The following is a 16,509-nucleotide window of genomic DNA, read 5'->3' on the forward strand; positions in this document are numbered from 1 at the left end:
TTGAAAACCAATGTTCATCAAATAAAGGTTGAATCCTTCTTAAAATTACATGCTCTTTCATATTTCATAAGAGGTTTCTCATTATCTCACTTAGGAATGATAAAAACATGAATCCCCACCTCACTCAGTACTGTACAGTCCCTTTAAGCTCCGAAATTCCGACATCGGGGTGTTATTTTTATTAGTCCAAGGCGGACAAGACATTAGTGAAAGCAAGAGGATATTAAACAAAGGGGTGAAGGTTGGGTGTGAATTTTCTTCAATTTGTTTCCCTCTTTTTTCAGGGAAATGTGTAAGATCGCAACTGCTGATCTATAATATACGTTAAACTATAGATCAGTAGTTGCAGTGTTACAATTTAGTTTGAAAGGGGAGACAAATTGAAGAAAATTCACACCTCAACCTCCATCCATCTAATATTATCTTTGCTTTCAAAAGAAAATAATCGTTACGTCTCCTTATACCGTAATTTCCCTTTATATTAATACTGGTGGATCCTAATACGGGAATTCAAGGCTAGAATAGACTCGTGAACACCTAATCAAAGCATTTTCATCGTGTACAATATACTCATATGACTATATGTAGCTCAACGATTATCAAAATGGGGCTGGGACCGTTAAAGTTAGTTGTATACTACACATAGAAACATATATCGGGTTTTAAGAGAAAAATTCACTGTTCAAACAAAGTAGAGGCGTGAAAGACTGGAAACGCCCTCTTTTGACGCCTACAAGAATACATACTTAGTACATGTACATGTACTATAGGGCTCACACCCATAAATATTTCCCCATAGGGACGTGTGTTAAAAATCAAATTTCAAAAAATTCTGTAAAATAGCTGGGAGAAATGAGGTGTTTCAGCTTCACTAACCTGGATAAGTTAGATGTACCCTTTCATCCATCAAATTCTCAGGTTGGATAGTTCAGTTCAAATTCTGTTCAGGGGTCCGAAAAGCCAGACTACGAGTTCTTGTCACTCAAAAAGTCACCCATTTTCCGTACACGTACCCAATGAAATATAGTCCCCTCAAATTCCACCAGAAAAGCTTTCATCTTCTAACCAAAATGCAATTTGTAGAGGAATTCATACTCAATATCTACAGCTATTCAGTTTTTTGCCAAACTACATCATTGATTTTTAATTAATTTTTTTCTTCATTTATTTTGGTATCTTTGGTACGAATTTGTGAAGGGGCCTGGGGCATTCCCTTGTATTTACGGGTGTGAGCCCTATAGTGAAGGTCATATTTCTCATTTGACTTTTAAACATTATAAATGTGTTTTTGATGATATTTGCACCTACATCATATGGGAAATTACACATTCTAGGGTTATAAAGCTTCTCAAAGGGACACTTTTGAAACTCACACCCTTTGAGGTTTTTTAAAAAAATAAAAATGTAGTGTTGATCAGTTCTTCATAAGATGAATACCTAGATGCAGGCAGTAATCTTTGATTATGGGGGTGTCATCATCACATTATTGCCTACAAAATACTTGAAAAGACTTTGTTTTGTCAAACAGACTAACTTTATGAATTTTGACCTGTTCCAGTGGTAGTCAAACAAAGAAATACATTAAAATAACACAGTCATTCAAAGTTGTGTGATACTGATGACTGCTATGTACAAAGATCTATCTATACCACAACAACACAACAACATAATAAGAAAACAAATTATAGCCAAACAGAGTTGGGGGGGGGGGGGGGGGTAGAGGAGAGAGAGAGAGAGAGGGGGGGGGGGGTAGGAAGGGGAAGGGGGAGGGAGGAAGAGATCTGACACAATACATCAACATAAACCAGCAGATTTTGTATGGGATGAATACTTCCCATAGACTTGTGTGCATTGCATGCATCCTCTATAGGGCTCACACCCATAAATATTTCCCCATAGGGACGTGTGTTAAAAATCAAATTTCAAAAAATTCTGTAAAATAGCTGGGAGAAATGAGGTGTTTCAGCTTCACTAACCTGGATAAGTTAGATGTACCCTTTCATCCATCAAATTCTCAGGTTGGATAGTTCAGTTCAAATTCTGTTCAGGGGTCCGAAAAGCCAGACTACGAGTTCTTGTCACTCAAAAAGTCACCCATTTTCCGTACACGTACCCAATGAAATATAGTCCCCTCAAATTCCACCAGAAAAGCTTTCATCTTCTAACCAAAATGCAATTTGTAGAGGAATTCATACTCAATATCTACAGCTATTCAGTTTTTTGCCAAACTACATCATTGATTTTTAATTAATTTTTTTCTTCATTTATTTTGGTATCTTTGGTACGAATTTGTGAAGGGGCCTGGGGCATTCCCTTGTATTTACGGGTGTGAGCCCTATAGTGAAGGTCATATTTCTCATTTGACTTTTAAACATTATAAATGTGTTTTTGATGATATTTGCACCTACATCATATGGGAAATTACACATTCTAGGGTTATAAAGCTTCTCAAAGGGACACTTTTGAAACTCACACCCTTTGAGGTTTTTTAAAAAAATAAAAATGTAGTGTTGATCAGTTCTTCATAAGATGAATACCTAGATGCAGGCAGTAATCTTTGATTATGGGGGTGTCATCATCACATTATTGCCTACAAAATACTTGAAAAGACTTTGTTTTGTCAAACAGACTAACTTTATGAATTTTGACCTGTTCCAGTGGTAGTCAAACAAAGAAATACATTAAAATAACACAGTCATTCAAAGTTGTGTGATACTGATGACTGCTATGTACAAAGATCTATCTATACCACAACAACACAACAACATAATAAGAAAACAAATTATAGCCAAACAGAGTTGGGGGGGGGGGGGGGGGGGTAGAGGAGAGAGAGAGAGAGAGGGGGGGGGGGGGGTAGGAAGGGGAAGGGGGAGGGAGGAAGAGATCTGACACAATACATCAACATAAACCAGCAGATTTTGTATGGGATGAATACTTCCCATAGACTTGTGTGCATTGCATGCATCCTCTATAGGGCTCACACCCATAAATATTTCCCCATAGGGACGTGTGTTAAAAATCAAATTTCAAAAAATTCTGTAAAATAGCTGGGAGAAATGAGGTGTTTCAGCTTCACTAACCTGGATAAGTTAGATGTACCCTTTCATCCATCAAATTCTCAGGTTGGATAGTTCAGTTCAAATTCTGTTCAGGGGTCCGAAAAGCCAGACTACGAGTTCTTGTCACTCAAAAAGTCACCCATTTTCCGTACACGTACCCAATGAAATATAGTCCCCTCAAATTCCACCAGAAAAGCTTTCATCTTCTAACCAAAATGCAATTTGTAGAGGAATTCATACTCAATATCTACAGCTATTCAGTTTTTTGCCAAACTACATCATTGATTTTTAATTAATTTTTTTCTTCATTTATTTTGGTATCTTTGGTACGAATTTGTGAAGGGGCCTGGGGCATTCCCTTGTATTTACGGGTGTGAGCCCTATAGTGAAGGTCATATTTCTCATTTGACTTTTAAACATTATAAATGTGTTTTTGATGATATTTGCACCTACATCATATGGGAAATTACACATTCTAGGGTTATAAAGCTTCTCAAAGGGACACTTTTGAAACTCACACCCTTTGAGGTTTTTTAAAAAAATAAAAATGTAGTGTTGATCAGTTCTTCATAAGATGAATACCTAGATGCAGGCAGTAATCTTTGATTATGGGGGTGTCATCATCACATTATTGCCTACAAAATACTTGAAAAGACTTTGTTTTGTCAAACAGACTAACTTTATGAATTTTGACCTGTTCCAGTGGTAGTCAAACAAAGAAATACATTAAAATAACACAGTCATTCAAAGTTGTGTGATACTGATGACTGCTATGTACAAAGATCTATCTATACCACAACAACACAACAACATAATAAGAAAACAAATTATAGCCAAACAGAGTTGGGGGGGGGGGGGGGGTAGAGGAGAGAGAGAGAGAGAGGGGGGGGGGTAGGAAGGGGAAGGGGGAGGGAGGAAGAGATCTGACACAATACATCAACATAAACCAGCAGATTTTGTATGGGATGAATACTTCCCATAGACTTGTGTGCATTGCATGCATCCTCTATAGGGCTCACACCCATAAATATTTCCCCATAGGGACGTGTGTTAAAAATCAAATTTCAAAAAATTCTGTAAAATAGCTGGGAGAAATGAGGTGTTTCAGCTTCACTAACCTGGATAAGTTAGATGTACCCTTTCATCCATCAAATTCTCAGGTTGGATAGTTCAGTTCAAATTCTGTTCAGGGGTCCGAAAAGCCAGACTACGAGTTCTTGTCACTCAAAAAGTCACCCATTTTCCGTACACGTACCCAATGAAATATAGTCCCCTCAAATTCCACCAGAAAAGCTTTCATCTTCTAACCAAAATGCAATTTGTAGAGGAATTCATACTCAATATCTACAGCTATTCAGTTTTTTGCCAAACTACATCATTGATTTTTAATTAATTTTTTTCTTCATTTATTTTGGTATCTTTGGTACGAATTTGTGAAGGGGCCTGGGGCATTCCCTTGTATTTACGGGTGTGAGCCCTATAGTGAAGGTCATATTTCTCATTTGACTTTTAAACATTATAAATGTGTTTTTGATGATATTTGCACCTACATCATATGGGAAATTACACATTCTAGGGTTATAAAGCTTCTCAAAGGGACACTTTTGAAACTCACACCCTTTGAGGTTTTTTAAAAAAATAAAAATGTAGTGTTGATCAGTTCTTCATAAGATGAATACCTAGATGCAGGCAGTAATCTTTGATTATGGGGGTGTCATCATCACATTATTGCCTACAAAATACTTGAAAAGACTTTGTTTTGTCAAACAGACTAACTTTATGAATTTTGACCTGTTCCAGTGGTAGTCAAACAAAGAAATACATTAAAATAACACAGTCATTCAAAGTTGTGTGATACTGATGACTGCTATGTACAAAGATCTATCTATACCACAACAACACAACAACATAATAAGAAAACAAATTATAGCCAAACAGAGTTGGGGGGGGGGGGGGTAGAGGAGAGAGAGAGAGAGAGGGGGGGGGGTAGGAAGGGGAAGGGGGAGGGAGGAAGAGATCTGACACAATACATCAACATAAACCAGCAGATTTTGTATGGGATGAATACTTCCCATAGACTTGTGTGCATTGCATGCATCCTCTATAGGGCTCACACCCATAAATATTTCCCCATAGGGACGTGTGTTAAAAATCAAATTTCAAAAAATTCTGTAAAATAGCTGGGAGAAATGAGGTGTTTCAGCTTCACTAACCTGGATAAGTTAGATGTACCCTTTCATCCATCAAATTCTCAGGTTGGATAGTTCAGTTCAAATTCTGTTCAGGGGTCCGAAAAGCCAGACTACGAGTTCTTGTCACTCAAAAAGTCACCCATTTTCCGTACACGTACCCAATGAAATATAGTCCCCTCAAATTCCACCAGAAAAGCTTTCATCTTCTAACCAAAATGCAATTTGTAGAGGAATTCATACTCAATATCTACAGCTATTCAGTTTTTTGCCAAACTACATCATTGATTTTTAATTAATTTTTTTCTTCATTTATTTTGGTATCTTTGGTACGAATTTGTGAAGGGGCCTGGGGCATTCCCTTGTATTTACGGGTGTGAGCCCTATAGTGAAGGTCATATTTCTCATTTGACTTTTAAACATTATAAATGTGTTTTTGATGATATTTGCACCTACATCATATGGGAAATTACACATTCTAGGGTTATAAAGCTTCTCAAAGGGACACTTTTGAAACTCACACCCTTTGAGGTTTTTTAAAAAAATAAAAATGTAGTGTTGATCAGTTCTTCATAAGATGAATACCTAGATGCAGGCAGTAATCTTTGATTATGGGGGTGTCATCATCACATTATTGCCTACAAAATACTTGAAAAGACTTTGTTTTGTCAAACAGACTAACTTTATGAATTTTGACCTGTTCCAGTGGTAGTCAAACAAAGAAATACATTAAAATAACACAGTCATTCAAAGTTGTGTGATACTGATGACTGCTATGTACAAAGATCTATCTATACCACAACAACACAACAACATAATAAGAAAACAAATTATAGCCAAACAGAGTTGGGGGGGGGGGGTAGAGGAGAGAGAGAGAGAGAGAGGGGGGGGGGGGTAGGAAGGGGAAGGGGGAGGGAGGAAGAGATCTGACACAATACATCAACATAAACCAGCAGATTTTGTATGGGATGAATACTTCCCATAGACTTGTGTGCATTGCATGCATCCTCTATAGGGCTCACACCCATAAATATTTCCCCATAGGGACGTGTGTTAAAAATCAAATTTCAAAAAATTCTGTAAAATAGCTGGGAGAAATGAGGTGTTTCAGCTTCACTAACCTGGATAAGTTAGATGTACCCTTTCATCCATCAAATTCTCAGGTTGGATAGTTCAGTTCAAATTCTGTTCAGGGGTCCGAAAAGCCAGACTACGAGTTCTTGTCACTCAAAAAGTCACCCATTTTCCGTACACGTACCCAATGAAATATAGTCCCCTCAAATTCCACCAGAAAAGCTTTCATCTTCTAACCAAAATGCAATTTGTAGAGGAATTCATACTCAATATCTACAGCTATTCAGTTTTTTGCCAAACTACATCATTGATTTTTAATTAATTTTTTTCTTCATTTATTTTGGTATCTTTGGTACGAATTTGTGAAGGGGCCTGGGGCATTCCCTTGTATTTACGGGTGTGAGCCCTATAGTGAAGGTCATATTTCTCATTTGACTTTTAAACATTATAAATGTGTTTTTGATGATATTTGCACCTACATCATATGGGAAATTACACATTCTAGGGTTATAAAGCTTCTCAAAGGGACACTTTTGAAACTCACACCCTTTGAGGTTTTTTAAAAAAATAAAAATGTAGTGTTGATCAGTTCTTCATAAGATGAATACCTAGATGCAGGCAGTAATCTTTGATTATGGGGGTGTCATCATCACATTATTGCCTACAAAATACTTGAAAAGACTTTGTTTTGTCAAACAGACTAACTTTATGAATTTTGACCTGTTCCAGTGGTAGTCAAACAAAGAAATACATTAAAATAACACAGTCATTCAAAGTTGTGTGATACTGATGACTGCTATGTACAAAGATCTATCTATACCACAACAACACAACAACATAATAAGAAAACAAATTATAGCCAAACAGAGTTGGGGGGGGGGGGGGTAGAGGAGAGAGAGAGAGAGAGGGGGGGGGGGGTAGGAAGGGGAAGGGGGAGGGAGGAAGAGATCTGACACAATACATCAACATAAACCAGCAGATTTTGTATGGGATGAATACTTCCCATAGACTTGTGTGCATTGCATGCATCCTCTATAGGGCTCACACCCATAAATATTTCCCCATAGGGACGTGTGTTAAAAATCAAATTTCAAAAAATTCTGTAAAATAGCTGGGAGAAATGAGGTGTTTCAGCTTCACTAACCTGGATAAGTTAGATGTACCCTTTCATCCATCAAATTCTCAGGTTGGATAGTTCAGTTCAAATTCTGTTCAGGGGTCCGAAAAGCCAGACTACGAGTTCTTGTCACTCAAAAAGTCACCCATTTTCCGTACACGTACCCAATGAAATATAGTCCCCTCAAATTCCACCAGAAAAGCTTTCATCTTCTAACCAAAATGCAATTTGTAGAGGAATTCATACTCAATATCTACAGCTATTCAGTTTTTTGCCAAACTACATCATTGATTTTTAATTAATTTTTTTCTTCATTTATTTTGGTATCTTTGGTACGAATTTGTGAAGGGGCCTGGGGCATTCCCTTGTATTTACGGGTGTGAGCCCTATAAGATTACTAGCCCGTTCCATTCTGAATTTTGAAATCCCCAAAGACTTCAGGTTCCCGTATGGAACAGGCTATAAGTATGCAGCCACGAAGAATATGAATAGCTAACAATAAGGGAAAACTGGGGATGCATTCAGCATGCATTTTCAAAAATAGGAACAAATCGATTCATTTTTATTTTGATCGAGTTTTTCCCTCTCATGAACAGACATAAAACAGAATGAATGCAGATTATGAATGTGAGATGAAGTAATGGAGGTGGGGTAAGATGGGGTGTGGCTGTATAATTTTGTACGCTACCTTATCATAAGTTTGATCATAAGCTATTCCACTTGAAAAAAAAATCTGTAATCACATACGATTTGAGATATCAATCAATTTTTATTTGTGATATTGTGCTATACAAATACGGTTTATTATCATTAGGCATAATTATCAATTAATTTTCTATGATCACTGAGTGATAAGTGTGAACTGTCTTGAGTCTATAATCTCTTCCTTTATGACTTTTACAGTAGGCCTCGTAATGTGTGATAGCAGGACAGAAACAAAATATTATCTAAAACAAAAAACACAATACAGTTACACCTCTCTGGCTGTGTAATTGGGTAGACGCAATATGATTTAACGTCATTTATACTTTTGTTTTGATCATATTTTGTATTCGAAAAAATGTGAAATCATAGAAATTTGAATTTTTCTGTATGATCCTTGAGTGATATGATTAATAACATTTTCATATGAATGTGTTTTGCACAGATGATATCATTTTATGAGTTTGCATTTATTATTCTTTGTGTATTGTGCTTGTAAGGCAAGAGGAAGGAAATGAAATATAATCTTTGAAACAAAACCGGAAAATAAGCCTGCGCTCGCGCTCACGCGCGTCACGCGTACCATTCAATCGCTGTGGTTTGTGGTAAGCAACGTGTGTGTACATTGTGTGTGTGTGTCTGACTAGATCAGCACAAAAGTCGTTCACGCACGATGCAATCCGAATGGTACACACACACACACACACAACATCAAGAGCCGATCCGACTGCGCTGCATAGACTCATCATACATATCCTCATCCCTAGTTTGTGTGTAGATTCTGATTGTTGACGATCAGCGAAAACGATCCGTGAATGATTCTGGAGGATGCTGCACAGCTCAGCTTAGCTCATCGTTTTCCGAGACCAGTCTTGAAACCCAAGCTCCGAATACTGGTGAGCAGATGATACCAACAATTATTTAAAGGCTTTACATGCTCTTTTAGGCAGCAGATTTGTGATCATAGGTATATTTTTATAAGGGCAAATAGAGGGCTTGTTACCCGCTGAGATATCGGACTCGGGTGTTTGTTGACGTGACTCGCCCCCGACAGTCCGGGCGCATGATCTCGCGCTATCCGCTGCAACATCGCAGTACCGAGCGATAAGCCAGCTAGTCTTGAGATGGGGGATTGCATCCGCATCCCTGGTCTATAGTTATTGAAAGTGCATTGCATTGATGATTGAAAGGTTCATGTACTTGCTGTCTTTGGCAGAACGCTCTACAGCAATACGATGACATTATTCTTACACTCGGAACTTGGCCTTTGCGTCGGTAGTTTTTAGTGTAATTTACCCGTGCCGTGGCAATGGCCTACCGGTGACGTGTAGTAATACCATGTAGTACAGTAGTGGGATCATGCAGTAGTAGTAGACACGATAACGGTAAGTTTCATGTTGTTGCAGACTACTGTACTGTACCTGGCTGCAGGTATCAGTATCTGAGCCTGTGGTACATGATAAAGTAACCTGTTGGAGTTTTAGTATCATTCATACAATTGTAGCAAGGCCTGACGAGAGTCGAGTGCTGAAACTCAGCACTTTGATTTACACTGTGGTCTGTAGAAAGTCTAGTAAATTTCCAACAACTGTGTGATAAGTGTAAGAAATTCCTGCATAAGTTCTTATTTTCAGATATTTACAGACATTTTTGCGAATGAGGAGGTCACAGACATTTTTGCGAGATGTTGTTTTTCGCGAATTGATGCTGACGCTGACATAATTAAATGCAATATTACCCTAGGGCATGGTGACATTTTTGCATGTCATTATTGTTAAATTCGCGATGCAACGCTGTTATTCGCAAAAATTAAACCCTCGCAAAAATAGCAGCTTATACAGTAGGAGAAGGGCACAAATGTTCAAGCTTTTCCAAGATTGTGTTGCTATGTGTTGTGCTCTGATAAGTCAAAGACTGTAATACCATATGATGATCTGGACTGACTGGTTAGCTACACGTGTAAATCATAAATGATAGGAGGAAATCACTGTGCTGACCATTTTAACAACTAGTAGTCATCATGTCACAATTGTGCATTTTTTGTTTGAATTTTGCGTTAAAGAAAAAAATTCAATGATTGAGATCTGTTGTGCCTTCATTCGGAGCACATATCATTTGTAGTCATAGATGAAAATGGCAATCCAAGGTTCAGTTTTGAACTCAAAAAGACAACTAGTTAGTTTCATCTTTTCTAGGACGTCATTGGATATAATCGACTTTGGTTGATAATGATAAAATTATTGCTATGGATATTGCTGAGTGCATGTAAAAATAATGAATACTGGGTCTATACATACTACTACTTCCTGTATGAGTAACAGTGGCTGAGTACCATGTCTAAGCATGGGCATGTTCAATACAATGACTTATCTGGGTATGATCTGTAATGCCTCTGAACTGTGCATGGGATTAATGCGGCAATTTCCCCTTGGAAGGTTGTAAGTTTGTTGTCTTTTTTTCTCTCTCTCTTTCTCCTCTCCTGTTCTGACTATGAGAGTAAGGGCTTGAACAACAACAACAAGAAAAATAACAACCACCTAAAGGGCAAATTTCTATGCTCATGAATGCTCATTATACAGTTCAGGAGTGTTATGGTTACATAGAGTATAATAAATGTCTACATGCCAGCATATTAATTCATTGATTTGTCACAGTGGCTGGCTAATTTCAGCAGATGATGCTGGTACTACATGTAGTGTGCAGGCATTCATATAAGGGGAGTAGTGAGTGAATAGGGAATCAGTAATAGGATTTCAATTTGCTTAATAGCCAGGTATTGGCAATTATGCATTAATAATGATAATAATAATAATAATAATAATAATAATAATAATAATAATAATAGTAATAATAGTAATAATAATAATAATAATAATAATAATAATAATAATAATAATAATAATAATAATAATAATAATAATAGATAATAATACTGATAATAGTAATAACGATAATGATAATGATTTTGTAAATTGTCAATAATTTCTTAGCATTGGCACCATTGAGAAGCTACATGATAGAACATGAGATACAGTTGTAATACATTTCTGTGCTGGTACCATATTAAAAATATCAATACACCGTGTCATTTTAAGGTCATGCTGTACATGGCCCCTAACCCCCTGGATTGCAGTGAAAATATACTGGGATCTGTTTAAAAGTAAAATAGATTGCATTTTTGCATGCAGTGTGACTGAATTTTTACAGTGCTCAAGCTATGAGTGTGAAAAGTGTGCTTGCCCAAAAAGAAAGTCCAAAATATAAGGAAGTAATATAAAAAATCATGTGTACATATGTAAGTCAAGGGCTTGATAAAACACAATCATTTGAATAAACAGCACATATTGATTCTCAAAACAATGGAGTAACAAACTTGGTCCAGTCAAGTGTTGTTGTTGCATTGCATTGCTTCATTGTAAGTTTTGGAAAGTTGCTATTTAAAGTGAAATATGAAGTGTCTTGCATCACTAAGGAGTCATTGTCTTGGGCTTCTGTATGGTAAACTTTGTAGGTTTGTTGGGGAGAATAAGTGGAAGAAAAAGGTGGCTTCAAAACTTTGCTTGCCCAATTCGGGCAAGCATTTGTTCTCATTGTTAAAAAACACTTGCCTGAATTTGATTTTCGCTTGCCCCGGGCAATCGGGCAAGTGCTAAATGTAGCACCCTGCCTTTTTTTAAAGTCATACTGAATGTACTCACTATACATTTTGCTACAGTGATATAAGCTGTATATTATCTAAATCTGTTTCTGTTTTTGTGTGTGTATGTGTGTGTGTGTGTGTGTGTGTGTGTGTGTAAAACAATAAAATTTTCTAGGATGCCAATTTGTAGACTCGTGCAGTGTCCTAGTTGGTGATGAATGTCCTTGCTTTTACTTTGTGCTTTTTACTTGTGCTTTATAATTTGCACAATTTCATCAGACTCAGCACCTTGTATTTCCACTGGTGCATATTACAATGTACACACTGTATGTTTCAGAAGAATGAAAAAGCAATATCTATTCTGTTTCAACTTTTGAAAGCCGTATGTTCTGTGTAGACTGACATACAGTACATGATAAATATAGATCAAAGAGGTTTAATATTTTTTCATATCTCTGTCTAACTTACACATTGTACCCTCAAAAAGCAGGTGTTATGCTTGTGATTTTTACTTGCATCTGAAGTCTGATTAACAGGTAGCCCTATGTTTACTGAGCATGTGACCTTGCAAGATTGCATCAAAACTATGGAGCGAGCGAGTGCCAAAAGTTGGAACATAATTGTAAAAAAAAAAAAAGGACAGTTTACTTTGCAATCAAGTATGGAATTGCCTGTCTTGAAAAATCTGCAAGGTTATCGGGTGTAAATTATGTGAATGAATAAACTGAAGAAACTCAACTTGATGATAATATCAGGCAGTCAAGGAATGAAATCTAATTCTTACACAAAAGTGAAAAAAAAAAAGAAAGGAGAGAAAGATGCATGTAGATTTCAGAGATCATCATTTTTACAGAAAAGAAATCACACCCAGTTGTGAGAGTGGGGGGGGGGGGGGGGGGGGAGGTAGCTTGTTGGGGTAAGAAATGTCATACAAAGTGATATTCAAATTGCAAAATATTTTGTAGCAGACAGTCATGTGCATATTAGCATGGTAGAAAATCATTATGAATAAGTACTGTACATCATTACTATATCCTTAGAAACGACAACAAGAGAACTCAGTTACCGTATACTCATGTAATTCAGAACATTGTCTGACATGCATGGAGCAAGGGTGAGGGAATGGGGGAGGGGGAAAGTAGAAGTAGTATGATTGGCAGGCTATTCCTGCACCTGAATCATCTGTCACTGTCCTTTTTCATCACCCCCAAGTTTCTGGGTTACCCCCAAGGTGCTGGTTGCACCGAAATTTCATTAGGAGTTTGTAGTTCGGCAACCTCGAAAGTGCACGGCTTGGGTGGCAGAGAGGGTTTGGTGTACACATTCACTTACATTATACACCCTCCTTCCTCACACTCTGTCTCAACCTCTATCTGTTCCCCTCATCTATTAATGTCAATTTTTTACCTTTTACCACATTAATTTTGGATGATGGCATGTTAACAGAGAACGATGCTAAGAAACAGACTGAAATATGCTATAAAATGATGACCACTATTAATGCCGCTGATATCAGAAATCCAGCAAAAATTGTAGTTATACTAATGTAGAGAGCAACAATGTGGATCAAGTAGTGATGCATTGTGCTGTGTACAATAAAAAAAAAAGAATACAAGAAGAACATTCTTTCTGAGGTCGTTCAACTCATAAGAGAAGTACTTTTGCTCAAAGCATAGGTAATGAATTATAACCATCCGAATATTGGGAAGAAAATAGTGTTACGTCCTATGAATAATTCAACTGCCCTCTTAATAGTACAGTACACGTGCATTCCACATTTTATGTCAGTCTGGACATGTGTGATTTTTATAAGCCAATGTGATAACTCCCACAGGTAATACAACCAACACTTATTAGCCCTCAGTCACACTATGCGAAACTATGCATAGTTTCACTAACCTGGGCACTGTTTCATGAAAGTTGTCAGCCTTGACAAATCGTCAGTATCTGACAATTACATGTACCGGTACCATAACAGTCAGTGACGAGAGCTTCTCGGCCAATCAAAACCAAGGATTTGAGACAGAAAACTTGTCAGGGCTGACAACTTTCATTTTGCTATGCATAGTTCAGACAGTGACTGTCTGAACTATGCATAGCAAAATGAAAGTTGTCAGCATTGAGTGTGACCGCAAACTTCTCAAGAAGTTGCCTGAGCGAAACTGCACACACTTGAGAAGTTTCTCACTTCTTGTGAAATTTTTTATGTGGTGTGATTGTGCATAGCTGAACCTTTGAGAAGTTTGTCACATGATTAGGTCCATTCATCTGGTTAAGGCTCATTGCGCACTAGTTTGCATGCTGTTGCGCATTCACAGTTTGTATATTCGAGGAGGGCACTTGTTTTTTGATTGTGTGGAGCACGTGTGTTTCCGAGACCAAAACTACGGATAGTTTCACATCACTGTAACTACACATAGTGTTGTCGGGAGTATGACCATGTGCTCAAACTTATGGAAGTTATTGGGAAGTATACTACGCATAGTTTTGTGTAGTAATAAAGGTACAAAATTAGATATTGTAATCAAACGACCTGATGAAGCGTCACAGGATGGTACGTGAAACCGTTCTCTGAATTGAAATAGTAAGTCCAGATGAATTGATTTAATTTTGTACCTTTATTGAATGTTACCTGGAAGCATGTAATTCCATGAGGAATTCAATGTTTATTTGATGAAAATTGGTTTTGAATTGGCTGAGATATCCAAAACAGAGCGATTCTAATAAAGTGTGGGACCCACCTTTTATTACGATCACTTTGTTTTACTTTGTGTTTGGATGTTTCAGTCATTCCAAACCTGATTTTCATCAAATAAACTTTGAATTCCTCTTAAAATGGTATGCTCTGTATTATTTCAATAAGTGTTTTCTCGGTATCTCGCAAAAAGTTATTTAAGCCCAATTCTCATCTCCACCAATGCTGTACCATCCCTTTAACTGACTGCAAAGTAGGTTTTGTACTAGCAAAGTAAGCATAATGGTGTATTTGTTGATGGGTTAAGAAAGCACCTGATATCTACAATGAGCAGGGCATTAATTATTTCACATTATTCATCATTGCTGCTGGATGAAGTGTAACATTTTTATCACCCACTCTCCTGACTAAGGTGGAAATATTTGTCTTGTATTGTTTTGTTTTGTAATTTGTTTTGTTTTATTTTCTTTTGTCTTTTTCTCTTTTGGCTCCCAATCTAGCAGGAAGCATAGAGCTACTAAGCTCCATGCAGGAAGTATTCCTCCACAGTTTGTAACTCTGTTCTGTGAGAAGGAAATGTTCTAAAAGTTTTTTTTTTTCTTTTTATTGTTATTTACATGTAGTAAGAGTGTAGTGGATCTATAAATGCTTCATGCAAAATGGTATAGAATGTGTCATGCCCGAGGCAGGAAGCTCGGTCTGTGCTCACAGGCTCAGTCATAAAAGAAACGACATGATTTGCAAGCCTAATCCAAATGATTTACATTTTGCCTTGGCACTTCGCGATGCTTCATGAACACCGTCTACCCACCACTTGGCAATTGTGCAACTCAGCTGACTGGAGTCGAGGCGGGTTTGTACAGGGTTAAAAGGAGCTGTTCGTGCTCACACGCTAGATTAGTGATCGCAAGCGTGGCAGCAGGAATTTGCAGACTGCATTCGCACCCGGTGAATCCAGCGTCTGCAAAGCTGTAAGCCTCAGAGTACTGAGTGACTGAAAGATGACCCTCCTCATCTATTCATTCCTTTTATCAACATCTTGGCCCCATTTCATAAAAAGTTGATATGATAGCAACTCTTGCTGGAATGGCAACTGTCTTGGTAGCAACAAGAATCCAGCTTCCTGATTGGCTGTTGCTATGGGAAGTTGCCATTCCAGCAACAGTTGCTATTCTAACGTCTTTTATGAAATGGGGCCCAGGAGTATGACTCTATTGCCAAGACAAATATGAAGTTAGAAAGCTGGAGAGAAGGTTACTGTAACAACAGAAACATCTGTGGCCTGAAACTTTGCGAAGTAGAGCTGACGGTATTTTTCACGGCATAAAATTTTTTGCAAATGGCTGACCGTGATAGTGTACAAAATATATTGTACTGATATTCAATGCCGTGTGTAGATGGAAAATTTTGCGGGCATTTTACTTTTGCGCATCTTGGCTCTTTGTGAAATTCACGAAAGTTTCATGCTTACTAAAATTTATGGTTTTGTGGTAATCACAGTCACGATTTATAAAAAGGCCTGCAGTTGCCAATGTTACTGTATGTACGCATGCTATTTGTTTACTCTGCACTGTAGTAGGACACGGAAGTTCATATCAGTGCGAAGCTCATGGGGAGCAGCAAATAATTTGCTGTCAGTTTCTGACTGCCTGAATCTTGTCAAAGTTTGCTCAGCTGATCCTAAGCATTGTATGTACATCTTGATCATATGTAATTGCGCTTGGCTTACAATCCCTGAAACCCAACACACACGTACAATGTAGCTGAAGAATCGCTGTGCTTTGGTATGCATGTTTGCAACTCTGGTACCAGGCCTGTGCTACATGTACCAGTAGTTGTGGTTTTCGAATGAAGATTGATTCAATAGAAAAATCTGTAACATTTGACAACTGACTCCTATAACAGCTGTTAGTCACAGGGATGATCGGGGAAGCTCAGTCAGTATTATGTCAAGTTTCAGTACATTCAGTCTACATCCAATGGACATCAATAAATGACAACAAGACATTTTGAGTGTAATGGAAGATATTGTT

At 37.5% G+C, this 16,509-nt stretch overlaps 1 long non-coding RNA gene across 1 annotated transcript in view; it reads left to right on the plus strand.

Moving 5' to 3' along the window:
- Positions 1-8,923: 8,923 nt before the first annotated feature.
- LOC140227140 (uncharacterized) overlaps positions 8,924-16,509 on the plus strand; it is an 84,830-nt gene continuing 77,244 nt past the window's right edge. Inside the window, exon 1 of the long non-coding RNA XR_011901017.1 lies at positions 8,924-9,037. This is a non-coding gene — a long non-coding RNA (uncharacterized lncRNA). The remainder of the gene's footprint in view (positions 9,038-16,509) is intronic.

The sequence above is a fragment of the Diadema setosum genome, chromosome 4 (assembly GCF_964275005.1).
Source record: "Diadema setosum chromosome 4, eeDiaSeto1, whole genome shotgun sequence".
Lineage (NCBI taxonomy): Eukaryota > Metazoa > Echinodermata > Echinoidea > Diadematoida > Diadematidae > Diadema > Diadema setosum.